General features: G+C 42.0%; 1 protein-coding gene across 6 annotated transcripts in view; it reads right to left on the minus strand.

The window, feature by feature from the left end:
• LOC126457129 (L-gulonolactone oxidase-like) overlaps positions 1 to 23366 on the minus strand; it is a 60438-nt gene that overhangs the window by 20501 nt on the left and 16571 nt on the right. For 5 of the 6 annotated variants that reach the window (XR_007585435.1, XM_050093193.1, XM_050093188.1 and 2 more), the window contains one exon: positions 22377 to 22506. The gene's annotated coding sequence lies outside the window, so the exon portion shown is untranslated. Of the gene's footprint in view, positions 1 to 22376; positions 22521 to 23366 lie in introns of all 6 variants that reach the window. The other variant, XM_050093190.1, reaches the window with a different exon arrangement.

Here is a 23366-nt window from a genome sequence, read left to right on the forward strand (position 1 = left end):
GAATATTTCGATGATCGTGTGATTGCTTTAGGCTATCCAAAACATACAGGAGGCGGTGTGGATTGGCCTCCCTATTCGCCAGACATGAACCCCTGTGACTTCTTTCTGTGGGGACACTTGAAAGACCAGGTGTACCGCCCGAATCCAGGAAACAATTGAACAGCTGAAGCAGTACATCTCACCTGCATGTGAAGCCATTCCGCCAGACACGTTGTCAAAGGTTTCGGGTAATTTCATTCAGAGACTACACCATATTATTGCTACGCATGGTGGATATGTGGAAAATATCGTACTATAGAGTTTCCCAGACCGCAGCGCCATCTGTTGTTGAAAATCGTAACTACTGTAATTTCGAAAGTTTGTCTGCCTGAAAATGTACTGTTGTCCCAAGCATATTGCAACAAACGATGTATTTCTATTGCTGCTCGTTTAGTTTTTATTGCCCTTTCAAATATACCGGTCATTTTTGAAACACCCTGTATATTGTTAATAAGCAGTTGTTATTCAGTGCAGTATTTTGCTTTCAAAAATGTTTGTCACTCATTTATTATGTCTCAGTACATAGTGAAAAACATTTATCATTATGATTTCTATATCCTTGAGTAGTTGCCTTTCTTTTATTTTTACTGGTACCTAAAGATGTGTTTATCTCTTGGCCTAGCTAATTCAGGTGACAATTTCAGTTTCAGTTGTCTGTTGTTTCACCTACTGTTTCTCTACTTTAAACCATTGTCCAACTCTCACTCCTATAGAGAGGCACACTGCACATAAGAGATTTAACAAATGATTATCTTAAGAAGAAAACTGGAGTGGAATTCCACCTTATGCAAGGCACCTTTGTAGCTTCATTTTCACTCAGACACTTCCCATCCTTTTATTTTATTTTATTTATTTATTTTTTTAGTGGATTTGTTTATTTTCCTTGTGCAAAATTGTTGTTACATGTTAACTTACAAAGAAACTTTAGGTACAAAATATTTACATTTGTAAAATGAGCAGTTATTGTCAAATTTGAGATGTGATCAAAACGGAATGGAAATTTTTGTTTTCCTTAAATAATCATGGTTTATACATCAACATCAACTTTGCCCCCTTCAAATCAACCCTCTCAGATATAATACACTTGTGCTAGTGATTTTTCCAATCTTGGAAGCACTTCTGAAAGTCACTTTTCATCATCAAGTCAAGTTCTTCAGCGATTCTGTTTTATCTCATCAATGGTGGCAAAATGACGTCATTTCATGGTTCTCTTCAGCCTCAGAAATGGAAAGAAGATGCAGGGGGAATAGTTTTACTTTTTGACACAAAATCATGAAGGAGTACTGAGGTTTGAGTGGGAGCATTATCATGATGCAATTTCCCTAGAGTGGTTTTGCCACAATTCTGGTCTTTTCCTTTGGACTGTTTCACATAAATGGCACACAGCTTCAAAGTAGTATTTCGTATTGGCTACACAAGGCTGGAATTCATGATCCAATATCCACTGTAATCAAAGAAAACAGTGAGAAGAACATTCACATGTGATCCAATTTATCGATTTTTTTCGGTCGTGGCTCTTCAAGACTGTTTCAATTGGCACAATTGGGACTTGGTGTCAAAAAAAAAAAAAAAAACCTTCCCTTAATAACTACATAGCTTTCCTTATTCAATTTTTGGACATCCTGATTGTCACATTTGTTGCTTACTACCAACAGCTTTGCCTTATCAATATTTATCTTCAGTTTATACTCCTTTAAATGAACTGTCAGTCTGTTCAGATTTTTGTTCACATTCTTGATTAAATCTTCCACTAAAGCACATTATACGAAAATCGTATGCCATGACTTCTTGTCTGTGAATTACAATTCTCTTTGTTCTCTCTTTCAAGATGCTAATCTAACCTTCAATCAGTACAGGATATACATAAAGTCTGGGAACACTTTCAATATTTAATGCGCAAGAACTAAACATTGTACAGATGTCATACATATTGCATTTTGAAGAAAAACTCCAAATTTTTTACAAAGATTCAGTAAGCGAACCATGAGTGACCCGGCAGAGGTCAATATGGTAATCAAATACTTGCCACAAATACTTGCCATACCAATCCAAACATGGCATTGTCGACTGTGGCAGTCGCTTCCTGTATTCTCTCCCTGAGCTCTGCTACATCACGTGGTAGAGGCGGTACATACACCAGATCTTTAATGTGTCCCCACAGAAAAAAGTCACGCGGAGTGAGATCTGGTGACCGGGGAGGCCATTTCATGAAACAGCTGTCCCCATCTGTAACACGGCTGATCCATTGATGCAGCAGCTCCGTGTTCAGGTACCCACGAACTTCACGATGAAAATGGGGTGGAGCCCCATCCTGCTGAAAGATGAGCGGAGAGTCCGACTGCATTTGAGGCATCAGCCATTGCTGCAACATGGTCTTGTAGGAATATCCAGTGACAGTGCTCTCGGTGAAGTGCTCTCGGTGAAGTGCTCTCGCTCCTGAACTCGTCATGTTTGCGACTAGCGCTGACAATTGGCAAATTACCAAACTATGCTGTGGTGGTATACACAAAAAAAAACTTTCAGGCTTTCTCTTCAAAATGACATAAGTGTCTGGTTCTTGAGAAATAAATAACTGAAAGTGTTCCCGGACTTTATGTACACTCTGTATAATGCCTGACAAAAAAAGTGAAGAACCCAGAAGATATGGACAGATGTCAACGTAACTTTTAACTTGTGGAACACTGGATGGCATGTAAACGAAGACAGTTGCAATTCTCTGTGACAGGTAGACAGACCACCAAAGTATTACCGTTGTTTGTGTTTAGTAATGTTACCAGGCTGGTAGGGTATATAAGGGGTGGGAACAGTATCAAATGTTGAGTGATCACTGTGAAGAACATGCAGATTCTGCATACTCCTGTAAGACAGCACCTGACAGAATTTAAAAGGACTTTCACTGCATGTCATCATTTAGACTGCTGGTCGAATTGCATATCCAGATTTGTGGGGCATTTGGATATGAGAGTGGTGTAATGCTGCACTCCATAGGACCATGAGAGCAGCCATATTCACCATCAAGGTTCTTGTCAGCCATGTCTGACCACCCCAAGGGAGGACTGCCGTATTGTGCATAAAGAACACTGTTACCCCCTTGACATCAGCACCTGCTGCCTGGGAACAAGTATTGACTCCCAGCAACATTCAGTGTCATCCCTCACCATGAGTGGGAGACTAGCAGCAGACTAGGGAATTACTGTCCTACGTGTAGGCTGCCATTCACACAATCATGGTTCTGCACTACCCTGGATGACGATCGACAGCGCATGCAAAGGTGACCTGAGGAGACATTCCATTCTACAAAAGTTTTAGAATGGCACAGTGGTGTTATTACTGGCATCATGGTGCATGGAGCCATCAGCTATTACTTCACATAGTTGCTGGTAGTGATCAGGGAACTCTTGATCGTACAGTGGTATGTCACGGACATCCTGTGTTCTCATATGTCACTTCTCATGTGATAGTATTGTGCTGCCATTTTACAGCATGACAATGCGCTGTCTGTGTAATGTTGAGCTACTCCTGTGGCCATTAAAGACCCCCAGATCTGTCCCTGACAGGACATGTGTGAGACCAGCTCAGGTGCCAACTCCGGCTCAGTGTCAGTGTCCTGGATATTGTGGACCTGTTACAAGTCATGGGCCAGGTTGTCTCAGAAGACAATATGATGGCTTAGTGACAGAATTAGTGCATGCACCCACATCAGAGGGGGACAGCTTCATACAGATAAGTGAACTCATACTGCCAAGTTCATAAATTTCACTTGAGTTTGCGATAACTGAAATAACATCAGATACCGCCTCAACCCATGAAATTTCATTTCATTTTCTCCTCCCCTTCTGGGTGGTTCACTTTTTCTTCTCAGGCAGTATTTGTTGAACAAGTATGGTGAAAGGGGGATGCTTTGTCTGTTTCCTTTCTTGATTTTTAAAGGTCTTCTTTCCGATATCATATGCACTGCTAAATTGGTTCCACTATTAAAATTAAACTGATCTTTTAAGCTAAGCTCCATCTCACTTTTTTAGTATCTTCATTACATGTATATGTGATACACAGACATTGTCCAGTTATCACATTATGCAATAACATTTCCTTTTTTTAAACAAAGCAATTGTTTTACAGATCTCCAATTTCCTCTTTCTAGTGGCTGCCTATAATTATCTTGAACAAGAAATTCTTCACCTTTTCACAAAAATCTGCTGATACATCATTGAAATCTACTGCTTTTATATCCTTCAGATTCTTCAGAGCATGTTCAATTCTGGCTGTGGTACTTGTCAGTGTTAACACATCTCCACCATCTTTTTGTTCACATTTTCTACTTTTACATTTGTAGTTTTCTTTCCCGTTGCACTGAAGAATGTTGCATCACACTTCCTATTTTTGTGTCCTTTTCAGTATCTTTTTCAATATCAGTTGTTTGCTTTTTCTTTTGCTCCTTTGTACTTGCAAATAATAAGATTATTAGTTCTCTTGTAAACTTTCATCCGGTCTGCTGAGCATTGTTGGCAAGTGGGCTGCACTCAGCCCTTGTGAGGCAAACTGAGGAGCTACGTGATTGAGAAGTAGCAGCTCCAGTCTCATATGCGGCCAGGAGGGCAGTGTCCTGACTACTTGTCCCTCCATATCCACATCCAGTGATGCCTGTGGGTTGAGGATGACACAACGGCTCGTCGGTACTGTTAAGTCTTCATGGCCTGTTCAGGCAGAGTTTAGTTTAGCTTGGTTTCTGTAATCTTTCAGATGATTCTCTGCACTCCATAGATGCAATATCTGCTCTATAATTAAATGTGTTCTTAGCTATAATTTTTTATTGCCTATAAACTTATCCACAATTTTCTTAATTCCATTCTTATGCATTTTCTATTCTGAGTCATTTTCATTCAAGTCTGTAATTTCACTTGTCTTTTCCCTCCAAACAACTTTTAAGTCCTTAATTCTTCAATCTATCCTCTTTCAAAGCCCTTTATGGTGGCACCAATGTCACTATGGAAACCAAGTAGCTGGCACAGCATCACTATCAACTGCCATGGCACTTGTCATTAGGAGTGCCCTCTAACGAGGCCACGCATACCAGAATCCTTCATATAAGCCATTCTAGGGCTGGTTTGAGCCAGGTGTAATTCTGTTGCAGTATTGATGCAGTGGAAGTGTTTGCCGGAAACCTACTGGTTTGGTTCATGCTGTGGACTTGGTTTACAGGTGTTTACTCTTTGGACTCTTAGTGACTGGCTGACATCTTGACACTGTGTGAACTGGACTTTGGTTGACATGTGCAAACTGGAATTTGGTTGGATTGCTTGCTTAAACATAGCCTAATGCTCTGGGGAGTGTTCTGTAATAATTTCTTTTTTTAAGCTGGGGTGACACTACATTAGTTTTGAGTGTAGACAGCCTTTACAAAAGTAGTGAGAACTCGGGACCTGTGACGCTTGCAAATCAGTCTTTGAACATTCCATGATTAGATGAAAGTGTTAGTTTCTTACCATGCAACAACTTCTGCAATTACTAATGCAAACCGCGCATGATTACCAAGTGCTAACAGCAGCAACATTGTAGCCCTCTTAAGTGTTAGGAAATGTAACAAGTACATCTTCGTGCCACCCATGTTTATGGCTTCTCTACAATGTAATGAACAAAGTGAAGAGTGGGATGCTTAGAGCCAATAATTGCAGTTACATTCTATGACTGCCAAATTTCTGACACAGAAAGATGAAAGGTGACATTCTTGTTAGGAAATCTTAAATTGTATTACCTAATACAGAAACTACAGCCACTAACAAATCCAGTGCTTACAAGACAATGAAACACATTACTACAGCCAGGACTGAATTTTGGCAGCACAAAAATGGCCCCCGTCAATCTCATATGGACTGGACCGCCGACCTATGAAGACTAAGCAGGAATAGCAATTCTGAATGTTTGTGCACAGAACTATTCTCTAATCATTGATGTTAAGTGCAACTTGTGGTGTCACCGCCAGACACCACACTTGCTAGGTGGTAGCTTTAAATCGGCCGCGGTCCATTAGTACATGTCGGACCCACGTGTCGCCACTTTCAGTGATAGCAGACCGAGCGCCACCACACGGCAGGTCTAGAGAGACGTACTAGCACTCGCCCCAGTTGTACGGACGACGTAGCTAGCGATGCACACTGAAGAAGCCGCGCTCATTTGCAGAGCAGATAGTTAGAATAGCCTTCAGCTAAGTCAATGGCTATGACCTAGCAAGGCGCCATAGCAATTGATAGTTATCGTATGAAGCATGTCTCATCAAGAACGATATACAAATGATAGATTAAAGTTAAGTATTCCAGAAGCTACGTACTTTTCTTTATAGCATTCATTACGTATCCTGTTACAGACCTATCTCTTGCCTGCGTGAGCGTAACGCGTGCCTTTCGGCTACTTCCGAGTGGCGTGGCTGTCTTGCTACGTCACAACAGTTGGCGATGAGAGTAAAAGCGGTCTTCTTCTTTATACTTGCTTTGCTTACATTTGCTTGTATCATGGCTTCGCCACAATCTCCAGATGTACTGTCCGAATTTTATCGCTTGCAGAATCAGCAGACGCAGGCCTTATTGGAGGCCCTTGGACAGCTCGTCCAGGGTCAACGTGCAATGCAAAACGATGCGGCAGCCGCCGCTCCACCGCTACCGCAGCCGCAACACGCAGTTGCACTCCCATTCCGTAATTATCAAGCGGACATGGAAAGCTGGACAGAGTGGTCATGCCAATTTGGATTCCATCTCGCCGCCTACAGAATACAAGGTAATGAGCGGCAGCCTTTTTTATTGGCCTGTGTAGGTGTGTCCACCTACCGTGTGATAGTGAAATTGTTTCCCCGACGCGATGTAGCAACTCTGTCCTATGAAGAAATTTTGTCGGCATTAGATGCCTATTTCAAAGAAACAGTCAATGTCGTTGCAAAAAGGTATACGTTCTTTCGTACGAAACGTACGGCCGGTCAGACTAATAGGGAGTGGGTTGCAACATTGCAAGGCCTTACTAGGGACAGACATATTGGATAGGCAAGACACACTTGACTTTGCTGAGGAATCATTTGAAACTTCGCCAGCCGTGTGTCACATTAACCGGCCCGCCGGGCGCGCTGCGCGGAACGATAAACAGCCCTCGCGCTCGTCCGCGCAGCTGCCGCCTCGCTCTCCATGTGTGCCGCGTAAGCGAGCAAATGCAGTGAAATCATGCCCGCGGTGTGCGACTAGACATTCGCGTGAACATTGCCCGTCACGCCAAGCTATTTGCTTTTACTGTCATAAGAAAGGACATGTTCAAAGTGTTTGCCAGAAAAAGCTCAGATCAGACAATTGCCAGAAAAAGCTCCGATCAGACAATCACAACCATTCCAGGCCCTTTGCTTCGCGCTGGAATCGAACCAAGAATAATCAGGCTCATGAACCTTCGCCCATGGACATTCATGTAGTTACTTCCACTCCGCCCAGTGCCACTTTCTCTAACAGTGACTATGTTCGTCCCACAAAACGTGTGCGTCGACGTCGACGGAAATCCCGTCAGGTTGCAAGTGCTTCTGTACCGGTGTCAGTTCAAATTGCACGAGACGGTCGCTCTTGTCGTCAGCAGGACAATAAACTTTTTGTAGACTTGGACTTTGAAGGCAAAGTGATAGCATTCCAGCTCGATACCGGAGCTGCAGTTTCGTTGCTCAATCACGACACGTACAAACAACTGGGCAAACCTCCGTTGCGTGCCGCAAATGTTCAGCTCACTAGTTATTCAGGACAGCATATCCCTGTGTTAGGACAGTGCACTCTTCTTGCAACATACAAGGGACAAACAAAACTTGTGTCATTTTACGTTCTCTGTTCTTCTACTGCAGTGAACTTGTTTGGTTTAGATTTATTTCAATTGTTTAACATGTCTATAGTCAATCAGATACTATCAGTGAACGAGACTGTGCCTTCAGCCAGTGTTTCTCGTCTATGTGAAGAATTTGCAGACATTTTTGCAACGGACCTTGGTTGCGCTACGAACTATGAAGCACATTTGGAACTGACAGTGAACGCGCAATCGAAATTTTTCAGAGCGCGCAATGTTCCCCACGCATTGCGTGATGAGGTCGCAAGGACATTAAATGATTTGGAATCACGAGGTGTGATTGAATGTGCGCAATGCCTCTTTCATTTCAGCTCCGCTTCATCGCTTACGCCGTACAGGTGTTCCGTTCGTCTGGACGACGGAATGCGAACGCGCCTTTCGCCAGTTGAAATCGGCGTTACTTTCCAATACTTGCCTTACGCCATTCGATCCCCAGAAACCCCTTTTGTTGATGGTGGATGCCTCAGATTTCGGGATCGGTGCTGTGCTTGCGCACAGAGATGGGTCGCATGAGCGCCCTATTGCCTTTGCGTCCAAATTGCTCTCGTCTGCGCAAAGAAATTATTCACAGATAGAGCAAGAAGCTTTGGCTCTCGTATTTGGTGTTACTAAGTTCCACGATTTCTTGTATGGTCGTCACTTCACCATCATCACGGACCACAAACCTTTGACATCGCTTTTTCATCCGAACAAGCCTGTACCTCCACGTTCAGCGCAGAAATTCATTCGCTGGTCTCTTTTCCTCTCGCAGTACCGCTACAATATCTTGTATCGGTCCACTGCTCAGCACGGAAACGCCGATGCGTTGTCCCATTTGCCTGTTGCTGAGGATAAAGCATTCGATTCTTCCGAACTTGCTTGCATGTTCATTGATGCGGAAACCGATGACGTGGTCGAATCGTTTCTGATTGATTTTCGTTGTGTAGCTACAGCCACAGCTGCTGACCCTGTCCTTGCTACCGTTTTGTTGCTACGCAATGGCCCTTGTCAAAGTCACGGATCGTGGATCCGCTGGTTCGCCGATTTTTTGCTCACAAGGAGAGACTTTTTGTACGACGTGGTATTTTGTTGTTGCATTCTGCTAATGATCAGTCCAGAGTCGTGGTCCCACGTTCGTTACAGTCCTCTGTCTTACGGCTTCTCCACCAAGGACATTGGGGTATAGTGCGAACGAAACAACTTACTCGTCAGCACTGTACTTGGTTCGGAATCGATGCTGCGATTACGAATATGTGCTCTTCTTGCATGGCGTGTGCCGAACAACAATCCGCACCGCCGCGGAAATTCTTTGCATGGCCGCAAGCCACTTCCCCTTGGCAACGCTTGCACATCGATTTTGCTGGTCCGTTCTGGAATGCTCGATGGTTGGTTGTGGTCTATTCTTTCAGTAATTTTCCTTTTGTTGTCCGGATGTCTTCCACGACGTATTCTGCCACCATCCAAGCGTTATCTGCTATCTTTTGCATTGAAGGCCTTCCACAGACTATTGTTTCCGACAATGGCCCACAATTCATGTCCGCAGAATTTCAGTCATTCTGCAAGGCTAATGGTATTCAACATCTGACTTCCGCGCCGTTTTCGCCTCAGTCAAACGGTGCCGCTGAACGATTGGTCCGGACTTTCAAGTCACAGATGTTGAAGTTGAAAGAGTCGCATTCTCGGGAGGACGCGTTGTTGCTCTTTTTGTCTTCGTATCGCTCTCAGGCCCGAGATGGTCACTCGCCGGCTGAGTTGCTCCACGGTCGTCCTCATCGAACCTGGATGTCTTTGCTGCATCCGCCGCATCAGGTTCCTGTGCAGCGGCAGACTCCTGCTTTTGCTCCAGGCGACGTTGTATTCTATCGCAACTATCGCGGTTCACGGCGTTGGCTCACAGGGCGCATTCTTCGCTGCCTCGGCCGCACGATGTATTTGGTTTTGGGGGCCTCTGGTGAGGTGCGTCGGCATCTCAATCAGCTGTGCCTCTGTCGTCGCACGGGTTCTGCCGCTCCCTGTCTGCTTTCAGCGACGGTGCCGTCCGGTCAGCGCCCTGGGGACCCATCTACTGGCTCGCCTCATCCCCAGGTGTTACCGACGCTGCCTTCCATTTTGCCCCATGGCGACGCGCCGCCGCCTGTTCTCCCGCCGGTGCCGCCCGCAGTGGACGCGTCGCTGCAACCGCCTGGCGCCTCCCTGGGTCACGCACCGCCGATCGCTTCCGGTGACCAGCTGTCCTCCGCCATGGAACTCTTGCCCGCTCCGGACCAGATGGCGTCTTCGCGCGTCGGGTACCCCGACGCGATGGAGGTCGACCCTTCGGCCCCTCCTGTCTCTAAGGGCGCATACACCGGATGTTGACGTGCACCCTGGGCTAGGTTTTCAGGCGTTTCCTAGCTCCCCTCGGACCGAATGGCCGGGTGCGGGTGGCACAGCCTCGCCTGTTGTTAGGCTCCCCACCTCATCGCATACGTCAACATGGGGTCCTCCCCACGGCAGGCAGAAGCCTTATAACACGACCATTCGCCGATTTGCGGGGGAGGAATGTGGTGTCACCGCCAAACACCACACTTGCTAGGTGGTAGCTTTAAATCGGCCGCGGTCCATTAGTACATGTCGGACCCGCGTGTCGCCACTTTCAGTGATAGCAGACCGAGCGCCACCACACGGCAGGTCTAGAGAGACGTACTAGCACTCGCCCCAGTTGTACAGACGACGTAGCTAGTGATGCACACTGAAGAAGCCGCGCTCATTTGCAGAGCAGATAGTTAGAATAGCTTTCAGCTAAGTCAATGGCTATGACCTAGCAAGGCGCCATAGCAATTGATAGTTATCGTATGAAGCATGTCTCATCAAGAACGATATACAAATGATAGATTAAAGTTAAGTATTCCAGAAGCTACGTACTTTTCTTTATAGCATTCATTACGTATCCTGTTTCAGACCTCACGCCAATCCGCGTGAGCGTAACGCGTGCCTTTCGGCTACTTCCGAGTGGCGTGGCTGCCTTGCTACGCCACAACACAACTTACACCCAACTCAGAAGTTTGGAATCATGCACTGAGGAAATCAGCTCCTTCTCTAATAGAAGTGAAATCAGATCCTTCTCTAATGGAGGTAATGTGAACCACTCAAGCCTATGAAACTGCCTTTGCAGCCCAGAGTTTGTTTACAATGGAAGAAGACATCATGGCAGTCAGCTTTCCAGCACTGGTCACGTGGGATGTCAAGCTACCTCTAGCAGCGCCCTCACCTTCTCCATGACTCAGATGATCCCATCAACAACCACAACAGCGGTGACAGGCCATGCCAGTAACAGCATCACTGTCGGGCTGTAAACCACATACACAAAGATTGCCCTCTTCGGTGTTAACATGCCACAGGTGTGGCAAAAAGGGATACTTGCAAGAGGTATCTTTCAGCAGTTCTACCACAAACATGCCCCTACTTGTGGAAGTAAACCACATGAGTAATAGATCTGTGGAAGAGCAGACTTCTCAGTATGCAGCCCCAACAAAAGTACTTAGATGCATCCACAAGCAGCAAGCACTCTGTGAAGTTATTCCTTCACACTGGTGCTTCTGTGTCCTTGCTAAACCAAGCCACTTAATTAAATTTGAGGTTGCTGCCTGAACTTTTGGGCTTATGGACACCATCATGTGTCCTTGTTAGGAAAACTTTCAATTTTACTTACGTATAATTAAGTCCACCACCCAGTAAATTTTCCAGTGGTAGAGGTTCCCAAGGTGGACAGTGTTTATGGAGTGGACCCTTTTCATGCTTTTGGGTTTACAATTCTTTAAACAGTACACATATGAAGTCTGAAGGATTTTCCACCAACCTTAAGATTCTCTGTGACAGATATCCTCAAATCTTCTCACCTGAGATAGGGAAGGTGACTGATTTTGAAGCTCACATTACTTTTAAGTGATGGCTACTCCATGCTTCTTCAAAGCTCACCTGGTGCCCCTGACTCAGAAGGATACCCTCAAAGTGACTGGGCAGACTCACTCATGAGGATGTGTTAATGCGTATTCCTCATGGTCAATGAGTCACTCCACTTAAACGGCACTTTGAGTCTTTGTGGTTTCCTTCAAGTGATGTTAAACACATATGAGTTGAAATGGAAACTTACCTCTACCAACCACTGGTGAACTACTTACCAAATTAGGCCACAGCACTTTATCCAGTAAAATCATCCTCACAGAGAAATATTTTTAAATTCCCTTGAATGCAGTGTCACGAGTTTATCTAGTGCTCAATACACCATACAGCCTCTACTGTTATAACTGGTTACCTTTCAGAACCCAATCAGCCCCTGTGATATTCCAGTGTGTTATGGATCAGTTTCTACACAGAATTTCAAACTGTACTGCGTACCTCAATGAAATCTTAATTACAGGTTTCACTCCTGAGGACCACACCTTCACAACCTCAAACACTTGCTCCAGAGGCTGGCAACAAAAGGACTAAAATGCAACCAGCAAAAGTGTTCTTTCATGCAGTCATCCTTGACATATCGGGGTTCAAACTTTGAGCTAATCGACTTGAACCAATGGAAGATTACGTCGAGTGATCCACAACATATAGCCACCTACAACTGTCAAAAACCTACAAGTGTTTCCTCGTAAGATCAACTATTATGGCAGCTTTGTTGCAAATATAGCTGAAATCTCTCCTCACTGAACCAGCTATGATTCCAAGTTTCATGTACTGAATGGTCACCTCACTCAGGCTTTCCATACTTTGAAATACTTCCATAAGCAAGCACCATGTTAGTCAACATACACCCCTGGCCTGTCTGAATAGTAACGACCAATGCATAAACCCATGGTACAGGCTTCACTTAAAACTTCCAGGCTGATGGGCCATGGACAAAGTATGTAAAGAGGAGAGTTTTATACATCGACCACGCCCATCAATCTGGAAGTTTTAAGTGAAGACAATACCAGCTGTGAAAGCCTACATTGTATGACCCTGGTATAGGTGTCATCCACTCCCATGACTACCCAAATGGCCCAGAAAGTCCTATGGCGCATGCTTCTAAGACCTTATTTGCCTCCCAGGAATGCTACAGACAGAAATTTTGCCTTGTTCCATACCATAACCCGCTGCTAACATCTGGTGCAGAGGAACGGGCTGCTCAAAACATTGGTACATAGGTTTTGAACCTGTCCACCAAGCAATCTCAACCAAGAACTAGAACATCTGAGGATGGGGTTCCAGGAGAATGGCTACAAAAGGTAGCAAACTTGGAGAGCAAAGTCCGGAAGTCCTATACCAACTGTACAACTAGCAGGAAAAATAGAGGAAACTCAGGATGATGTGGACACTGCATTTATTCTATTTTGAGGTGCATTATCCTTATAAGTAGGGCAACTTATCCACAAATAACAAGTGAAGACTGTTTCCCACCAACAAGCTAAAACACAAGCACTGCTTGTTAATATAAGGATGAGCTCAGACAAAAGATTTACAGAGTCTGTTAGATAATGTTCCAATGTTGAATGACATACATAGGTAATACACTATGTACTGTTGAGAATCACTGCTGTGAACACCAATGGCACAACAGACTGCAGTACCTAACAATCTGGCAGTCAAGGAAAACTGCCTATCGGAATAACACAGGATGGATTATGACCATACTATATTCCTGACACACACACACACACACTTAACTTCTGGGGCAGTGTCACTACAGAATTTTTCAGGATTTGTGTAAGCAAACAGCTGATCAAACATGAAAATGACTACACCCTTCATGAGGCTTGCAAACTGCACTTCAGTATTCAGTTTATTCACCATTGACCACTTACAGCAGAATATGCCTGAACATTAAATATACAATTAACAATAACTTTACAGTAAAGTTTTTAAAATTTAATTCCTTTTCTTTTAGGAATATTCTTATATACTAATGTCAATGATTATTTCAAAATGTTCTGTTATCTTATAAAATGGGTGTTTGAGTAACCAGTCATAAATCTTATGTTTGAAAATATAACTGGTCAGTGACCAAGCAGATGCTGGAAGTTTATTGAAGTTTTAAACTCATTATTTTGTGTGAGTTTGCAGTCTTTGTGAGTCTGTGTCTTGGTATGTCGAAGTCCAGTTAGCCTCTGGTGTTGTGGGGATGTACGTTCTCTCTGGTCTTGAACTCATTTAAGTTGCTTCTGACATAAAGCAGTGCTGTGTAGATGTATAGATTCACAACAGTTAATATCATGTGCTCGATAAAGAGGGGGCAGCAGTGTTCCTTGGGCTTAACTTTGCTCATTATTCTGATTACTTTTTTTTTAATTTTCAGAATTTCACTGACAAAGCAAGAATGTCCCCATAACAATATGCTGTAGGAAATGTGTGACTGAAAGAGGCCAAAATATACCACCTTTAGTTACTCATCAGTGACTACATCTGTCAGTCTCCACATGAGATAACACATTCTTGCTATTCTCTTGCAGATATGGCTAATGTGTTCTTCCCAGTTTAATTTTGAATCAATGTGGAATCCTAACAATTTTATTGATTTGCTTTCAACAGCTGTAGTTAAACCCAGAATCAGTTCTTGTGTTTTATCAGGATTACATAGGAGTTCATTAGAAGAAAACCAATTCATTACTAGTTCTAGTTTTTCCTGTGTTGCCTGATGCAGTTCTGTTGTGTCATGGTGTGTATTGAGCAATGTTGTATCATTTGCATAACACCCAATTGAATTTGCTCCTATATGGTAAGGTAAGTCATTAATTGCAATGATGAACAGAAAAGGACCTAGGACCGGGCCCTGAGGCACTCCAGTCCGAACTTCCTTCAGCGAGGAGTATATTTTTAATTGATACAAACTGTCTCCTGTTACTTAAGTATGATTTGATTACATCGAAAGATGGTTTGTGTATACCATAAAATTCCAGTTTTGCAAGTAGGGTGTTAGATGGTATGTAGTTGAAGGCTTTGCTAAGATCACAAAGTACGGCTGATACTCGATCCTTATTTTCGAATGCAGTTAACACCTGGTTAACAACTTCAGTGACAGCAGTAGTGGTATTTTTACCACGTTGATATGCAAACTGTCTGTTGGAGAGGATATCATGCTTATCAAAATAGTTATTTAGTTGTATATAAAAACAAAGATGAGGTGACTTACCGAACAAAAGCGCTGGCAGGTCGATAGACACACAAACAAACACAAACATACACACAAAATTCAAGCTTTCGCAACAAACTGTTGCCTCATCAGGAAAGAGGGAAGGAGAGGGGAAGACGAAAGGAAGTGGGTTTTAAGGGAGAGGGTAAGGAGTCATTCCAATCCCGGGAGCGGAAAGACTTACCTTAGGGGGAAAAAAGGACAGGTATACACTCGCACACACGCACATATCCATCCACACATACAGACACAAGCAGACATCTCGTCTTTAAATATGTCTGCTTGTGTCTGTATGTGTGGATGGATATGTGCGTGTGTGCGAGTGTATACCTGTCCTTTTTTCCCCCTAAGGTAAGTCTTTCCGCTCCCGGGATTGGAATGACTCCTTACCCTCTCCCTTAAAACCCACTTCCTTTCGTCTTCCCCTCTCCTTCCCTCTTTCCTGATGAGGCAACAGTTTGTTGCGAAAGCTTGAATTTTGTGTGTATGTTTGTGTTTGTTTGTGTGTCTATCGACCTGCCAGCGCTTTTGTTCGGTAAGTCACCTCATCTTTGTTTTTATATATAATTTTTCCCACATGGGATGTTTCCTTCCATTATATAGTTATTTAGTTGACTGTACATTACATATTGAAAAACTTTAGAGAAAATTGGGACAATAGAAACTGGTCGATAGTTTTGGGTATCACTTTAGCAGTTTTGAGTGCATCTGGGAAAACTCCAGATTCTAAACACACATTAAAAATGAAAGAAAGAGGTTGACAGATGAGGTGTATTATTTTTTTCATTACATAGTTAAAAAACCAATAACAGTCCATACTTTTGGAGTTGGTGAACATTGCCACAGCTTTTACAATATCCTCTGGGGTGACAACATTCCAGTGGAAAGTATACCTCCTATGGGGCACAGCACCAAGATGATCTCGTGCACAAGTGCCATTTTGCTTGATTTTGTTTTTCAGCTCACTCACTGAGGTTAGGAAGTAATTATTTACTTCTTCTGGGACCAGCATTGCATCTTGTGTATGGGTTTGTGAATTATATTGGTTGATGATATCCCATGCTGCTTTACATTTGATGGGAGCACTTTCAATGTAATGTTTACATGCCTGTTTTTTTGGCCAAGGACAGTTTGTCTTTGTAGATTTTTTTACATTTTAGATAAGCTCTATAAGAAGTATTATCTAGCTCAGGTCCTTGTTTACAAGAATTTTTATATATTCTGTACAGCCTGAGCATCTCCTCCCTAGTGAGAGTTAGCTCATCTGTATACCATTTTAGACGTTTGTTTTTCTGTTTATGCTTACGGCTACTTTTGATTAATGGTGAGCAGGAGCACCATAACTCTGTGAGTATTTCCAGGAAGATGTTAAACATCATTTCACCAGCACCCTTCTCAGGTTGTGTGTTGTATACAAAGTCCCGGTTAACATAAGATATTCTGTCAATAAATAAATTAATATATTCATCTTTCTGCCCTCTTAGCCATGTGGCATTAGACTTGATTCTGACTGATTTGTCTGATTTAGGCAACTGATCACAGCAGAATGTTAAAATCAATGGTTCATGATCAGCTAGGGCTCCATTGGCAAGTCTGACGTCATACATATCTCTAGAAAAATTTACTATAATATTATCTAAGCACGCATTATCCTGTGTTGGTGTGTAATTTGTACATTGTAAATTTCGTGATCTTAAGATATTAAAAAATGTTCTAGTAACATGTTCATCACTGCTGGCCATTTCAATGTTGAAATCGCCACAGAAAATTAGTTTTATGTTAGATTTTAGTATTTTTCTCATAAGCAGCTCAAATCTTTCGAAAAATGTATTTACATCTCCTCCTGGTGATCTATATAAGCTAACAATTATAGTATTCTCTGTGTTTAGTCTTATACAGCTAAATTCTCCATCTAGTTCTGCACAGTAAGAGCTAACATCTATTTTGGTAAACATTATACTATCTTTAACAAATATTAGGACACCTCCATTCTTTCTTTCACTTATATACATAATGTCTCCAACAGCATACCCTTGAGGAACAAAATATTGTACTTGATCTTCAGTCAGCCAATGTTCTGAGATACAAACAACATCAACGTTTTCAATACTGCAAAAATGTTCTAATTGTAACACTTTGTTCCTAATGCAGCGAATGTTCGTTTGCATCACAGTAACATATTTATGTTTATTGTCTGTGAACACTCTCTCATTCGAATGTTGCTTTTAGCACCTAGTTCAAGTACAGGAGGTTTATTACGCGCCGATTCACAGACTTTTATACTAAAAAATGACGTACATCCAGGTATTACTCAAACCGCTACTTTCGTAGATTGTTTTATTCCGTATGAGTCTTTCTTTAATTATTTCATTGACACGTTCGCACACAAACCTTTTCCCTTCCCACCATGTCTGGTGTGAAGGTTACGCTGCAGTTTACTTATATCGACCACAGCACAATTTGCGTATGTAGAACACAGTTTCTTTATTTTAATATTCGTTCTTCGAATTTCTTTATTAACGCACGAACTATAGATTAGATCATGCCTATGAGGCACTGTAGCAAAAACTGTATTCCTTGATTTATTTTTTTCTAGAAAGTTCTGAAGCACTTTTATGCAGACATCTGCTTCATTTTTCGCAACATCATTTGATCCCGTTATGCATACGGCAAAGTCATTTTCTTGCGTGGATTCTGTTTGAATGCGAGGGTCTAAAACGTGTTTAGTTCCCGCTCCAGGTTTAACAACACTGGTCACTGCCATGTCTCGATTTATTTCTCGAAACATACTTGATATATTCCTGCCATGGCTGTCTGTTAGAAAAAGCACACTGTTCTTTTTGTCCAATTAAGAAGAGAAAGGAGATATCCCCCAACAAACTGAATTTGAGGGCATATAGACACCTCTCCCACTGCAACCTTACATGCTCATTCCATTTCATATCACTTTGCAACATCACAGCTAAAAATTTAATCAGTGTGACTGTGTCAAACAGCACACCATCAATACCGTATTTGAACATCACAGGATTGGTTTTCCTATTCATCTGCATTAACTAGCAAAAATAATCAAATTTTGAAAATATAATTGGATAGATAAAAAAAACTACTTGCCAAGTGATGGCAGGAGAATACACATATAAAAGCATCAAAATTTGCAAGTTTTTGGAGCCAGTGGCTCCTTCTTCTAGCAGAAGAGTTGAAATGGAAAGAAGAGACGTGAAAGAAAAGGACTAGCAAGGTTTCAGTAAAGGAGTAGAGTTTGGAAAAGTTTCTCAGAACCCAGGGCCAGAGGAGACTTATTGAATGGGATGAGAAGGAAAGATGTTGTTGGGGACTGCATCAAAAAAGATTTTGACCTTCGAACAGCCCTCTGTAGCTGCAAGCAAACAAAATGTTCCCCTGTTTTTACAATGAATATGACCCCAACACATGTTAACCATCAACCTGCAAAATAATAAAAGAAACTAATTTTATATATGAAGTTCTGGTGTACACCCTACAATCCCATCTCAGAAATTTACTTGCAATTCCAAATTTTCCTTCATCATTGATTTTCATGCCTTTAATGAAAATATTAATATATACAATGTAATTAGCATTATTCCAGTTTATCAACAGTATAAATAACATAAAAACAGAAAATAAAAATGTTTGTGTATAGGGAGTCAATTCCATTACCGTCAGGTTACCATTCTGAAACTTTTCCCTGCACAAACTGCAATCTGGAAACAACACTAACATAAATGACTTGTGCCTCACTGAGCCCATGCCAAAAATGCTATTTCTTCTGAATGCTTCTCCATCTGGAGCTCCCACTTCTGTCACTTTCATTTTGGCCAAGCCTTGCATATACCATAAATCTGGACAAAATCGGTGAAGACAAGTAGGTGCGGTCCCTTACAGTCACTCAATGATGACTCTTTTCCGTACACTTCAGCACCATCAGTAAACAGCCACAGTCTGCTGCTCACTCTACCCATCATATTGTTTATGTACATAGAGAAAAAGAGTGGTCCTAACCACACTTTCCCGGGGGCACTCCTGACAATATTCATGTCTCCAATAAACACCTGCTGACCAGTTCAACATACTGGGTTCTATTCTCTAAGAAGTCTTCAAGCCATTCACATATATGAGAATGTATTCCATATGTTCAGACCTTCATTAATGGCATGCAGTGGGGCACTATGTCAATGCTTTCCAGAAATCTAGGAGTACGAAATCTACCTGTTTCCCCTTCATCCATGGTTTACAGGACATTATGCAAGAAAAGGGCAAGCTGAGCTTTGCATGAGTGATACTTCCTAAAATTGAGCTGATCTGTGGACAGAAGATTTTCTGTCTTAATAAAATTTGTTGTATTCAAACTTCAAGTACGCTCAAGAACCCTCCAGTGCACCGAAGATAAGGATATGGGTCTTTAGTTTTGTGGGTCTGTTCTTTTACTCTCATTATACATGACAGTCACACGCATTTTTTTTTCCACTCGCTTAGGCCCTGAAGCTGTGTGAGAGCTTTGCAGTAAATAAAAACTAAGTAAGGGTATCAATGCCGAATTGTATTCTCTGTAATAACCTTACTGTGTTTCTGCCTTGACCTGGAAATTTATCTGTTTCCAACTCTTTCAGTTTTTTATCAATGACAGGGACATCTGTCTCTATGTCCTCCATATGGGAGATCGTACAATGGTCAAACGATGGCATGTCTGTATGATCCTACAGAACAAATGACTTTTTTAATTATAAAATTTAAAACTCTAGCTTTCCTTACACTGTCTTCTATTGTCGCACCAGACTGGTCAACAAGTGACTGAATACAAGCCTTTGACCGGCTTAGTCATTCTACATAGGACTTAAATTTTCTTGAGTTCTCTGCAAAACCTTTTGCTAACATATGACAGTGGAAGTTGGTGCATGCTTTGTGCAGCAATCTTTTCATAGTTGATTGAATTTTTGCATTCATTTTTGACCATAGAGTGTAACAATTTCTGTTTCCTCAGCATTTTCCAAGTTCCGTTAAACCCCAGCACGTCTCTTCTGTCCTTTAATCCCTTACTAGGCATATATTTCTCCACAGTGCAGTTTACAATCAGTTCAAACTTTGCCTACAGTTCCTCTGCGACCATCACATTAGAAGTAAATGATTTCCATTCATAGTCTAGGCAGGATGCTAACAACTGCTTACCTGCTCTTTCCAGCATTAGCTCTTCGGGTGGATTCATTAACTTAGTAACAACTGACACGATCACTAGTTCCTCCCTCTGTACAGACACTGTCAGTAAGGTCAGGCCTGTTTGTAGCTACAAGGTTTAAAGTATTTCCATTGCATGTGGGTTGACAAACTAACTGCTCGAGGCCGTATACAGAAAATGTGTTCTGAACTACTTCACAAGATTGTCTGCCCACACCACAGGCAATGAATCCATAGGCATTGCAGTTCACACTCAGTGGGCTAACATCGCCTCCAATTAACACTGCTTTATTGTGGTAATTCTGCATTACTGAGCACAGACTTTCTTCGAATTATTCTACAACTGTTTAATCAGAACTTGGTGGCCGATAAAAATATGTAACGATTAACTTAAGTTTACTTAGTCTGGTTACTTGTGTCCAGATTACTTTGCAGTCACACTCTATTTCAACCTCGATAGAGACAATATTTTTGTCAATTCCCCTCATATGGCATCTAATCTGTCTTCTTGATATGCATTTCATGCCTCACTACATATTTCACAGTTTTCTACTTTGGCTTTCATCCAGCTATCCTTTTTAAGTATACGTTGAGCGTAATGGGTCTCCTGAAAGGCAGTAAGTTCAGGGACTTCATTACAAATGCTTCGACAAATAGTTGTTACAATTTTGACTTCAAAGCGTCTTTACTTTGCACACTATATGAACTTGGTCTCTGCAAATCAAATGCCAGGTGTTTATCAGAGGACCTCAATCTAACACTTAGTCTTAAAAAAAAATAAAAAAGCACATGCACTCCGAAAGTATTCTGCTTCCTCCACGCCATGTGACACTTATCTGTCAAGGGGAATCCTACTATTCTTCGCCTATAATGCAGGTTCATAAATCTGCAGCTGAGACAAATACAGAATCACTGGAGCCTCTGGCTCCGAACCAAAAGACCTCGATCTCTTCTGCGTACAACAACGCAAACTGTAAGCATTGCTTGCACCCCACGAGCAAGGCCACTGTCTTCGCCACTTCCACTAGCTGCTGATACAAACTGAGGATAGACTCCGATCCCTAGTGACAGGCATCACTCGTGCCAACATGAGCAGCAACTTGCAGATGACTGCACCGCACTCACAATAGCTGCAGGCAGGTTGTCCTCCACATCTCAGATGAGGCTTCCCCAACAGACACACTGAGTGAGCTTTGTTTCCCTTAAAGGTTCCACAACACTCCTAACATTGGAGCTCAGAGCTCCAACTAACTAGCAACCTTCCCCCCCCCACCCCCCACACACACACAACACACACACCATGCACCTGCTCGGACTCTGCTGAAAGAGTGGTGACTAGTCCATTTGTAAGGTGAATGGATAAGGTCAGACGGCCAGTCCCCACATTTCCCCCCCCCCCCCCCCTCTGGTCTCAAGCAACCCAAACACATTACAATTTTCCACTTATTCTGCAAATCAGATAAGCTGGAAGGTGACTTAGCAGCCGTGTCTAGGGGCAAAACAAGTGACATCCGAAAAGCCCCTTGCAATCCAACAGTTTCTCTGCACCTACAAACCATGAGGCAACAGCTGGCACAGCCAATGGCATCTTCAGCTGTTCAAAAACTGCTGCCAGCTCCTGCATTCATACACAGCATGCACTTTCTCTATCTATCCTACTACTAAAATCTGTCATTATGTTATTCTTGGCATCAAGAATTCTTCAATTTGTTCATACATTTGTCATTATGCTGTTCTTATCATCAGGTGATCTTCAATTAGTTCATACATTTCCTCAGCCTCTTCATTATGATGATCTACAGTTAGAAAATATGCTTGAAAAATAACTAGGTTTTTCTGTTTACTGCTCATCTTTGCGATTAATGATCTGCCACTGAAATTGTGTTCACCATTTCACTAGTTAATTTAGCAATTTACTACTACAGTAACTCCATTCATTCCTACTTCTTCAAATGCACTGAGAAATCACAATTGCCTCCACCCAAGTTATTTAGCTTTTAACACATTACTGTATTTGTCTTTCATTTCATTTTTAACTCCTCTTTTTTACCAACTCTTAACAATTCTGTACATTCCATGTAGCAATTTTGATCAGTAAAATTCTTCAGTCATCTGCAACAAGGATATAATGAATTGGTGATCTGAGAGACCTTAATGGCTACTGTGTTACCTTTCCTGCTAAATCTTGAGTTCCAAAGGCTATGAACAGCAACTGTGTCTCCTTCTCGACTTTCCTTCATTAAAGCTGCTTTTGTAGGAATTTAATGCAGCAGTATCTTATTCCCTTCTGCAATTTCTACCTGGGAAACAGACACTGTTTGTAGCCACCCATAATATAGAGAATAGAAACTGATTTAACAGATGCAGGTTAGAAAATATCTTGACAGTACAGAAAGTAGTAAACACAGAATGTGATATTCACATATTTTGGAGCTAACTCATTCCAAGTCATTACAATATAATGTGTAAAGTGACCCACAGAACTTCAAACTATTAATTAACTAACATGGAATATTTTGCTATATGCATTTCAGACAGACAAAGAGGCACAAGAAGGACGGGCAAAAATATGGTAGTCTAATTTTAAACATATACACCTAATAAAAGAAGACACATACACACTAAAACAGGACGGAAGCATGAATAGTATACAACTACAAAAATGAAAATTAATGTTCCACTTTGTTAGTGTGTGCATGGCCTCATAACTGACACATGGAGCATATTAGTGAAAGGTAAATGTGTATACCATTCCAATATGTCTACATTTACTGATATAATTTTAAGCTCACACTGGTTGGAAGTTGTATTTTTGAAGAACCACACCAACATACAGTCAGAGTGCTTTGCTGACAGAACAGGAGAAAATGAATGGAATGAAATTAAATATGTGTCATCTAGAAAGTAAATCTACTCATGCTTACTGAGTGATATCTCTTGGGAGACACACAACAGAAAAAGAAACCAAACATTTTCTTCAAGCAGTTGCCAATAACACAAATGTTTCACAAACGTTTGTGAAAGAAAGAGAAAATGCAGACTATCACATTTTGGTGATGTGTAAACAGACAAAGGATGCAAATACTCAAATTTTCAGAAATGCAGCAAGAGGAAAACTGCAAACTAGGAGAAAAAATAGCACTGAATCAGACTATAGACC

The sequence above is a fragment of the Schistocerca serialis genome, chromosome 2 (genome assembly GCF_023864345.2).
Source record: "Schistocerca serialis cubense isolate TAMUIC-IGC-003099 chromosome 2, iqSchSeri2.2, whole genome shotgun sequence".
Taxonomy (NCBI): Eukaryota; Metazoa; Arthropoda; class Insecta; order Orthoptera; family Acrididae; genus Schistocerca; species Schistocerca serialis.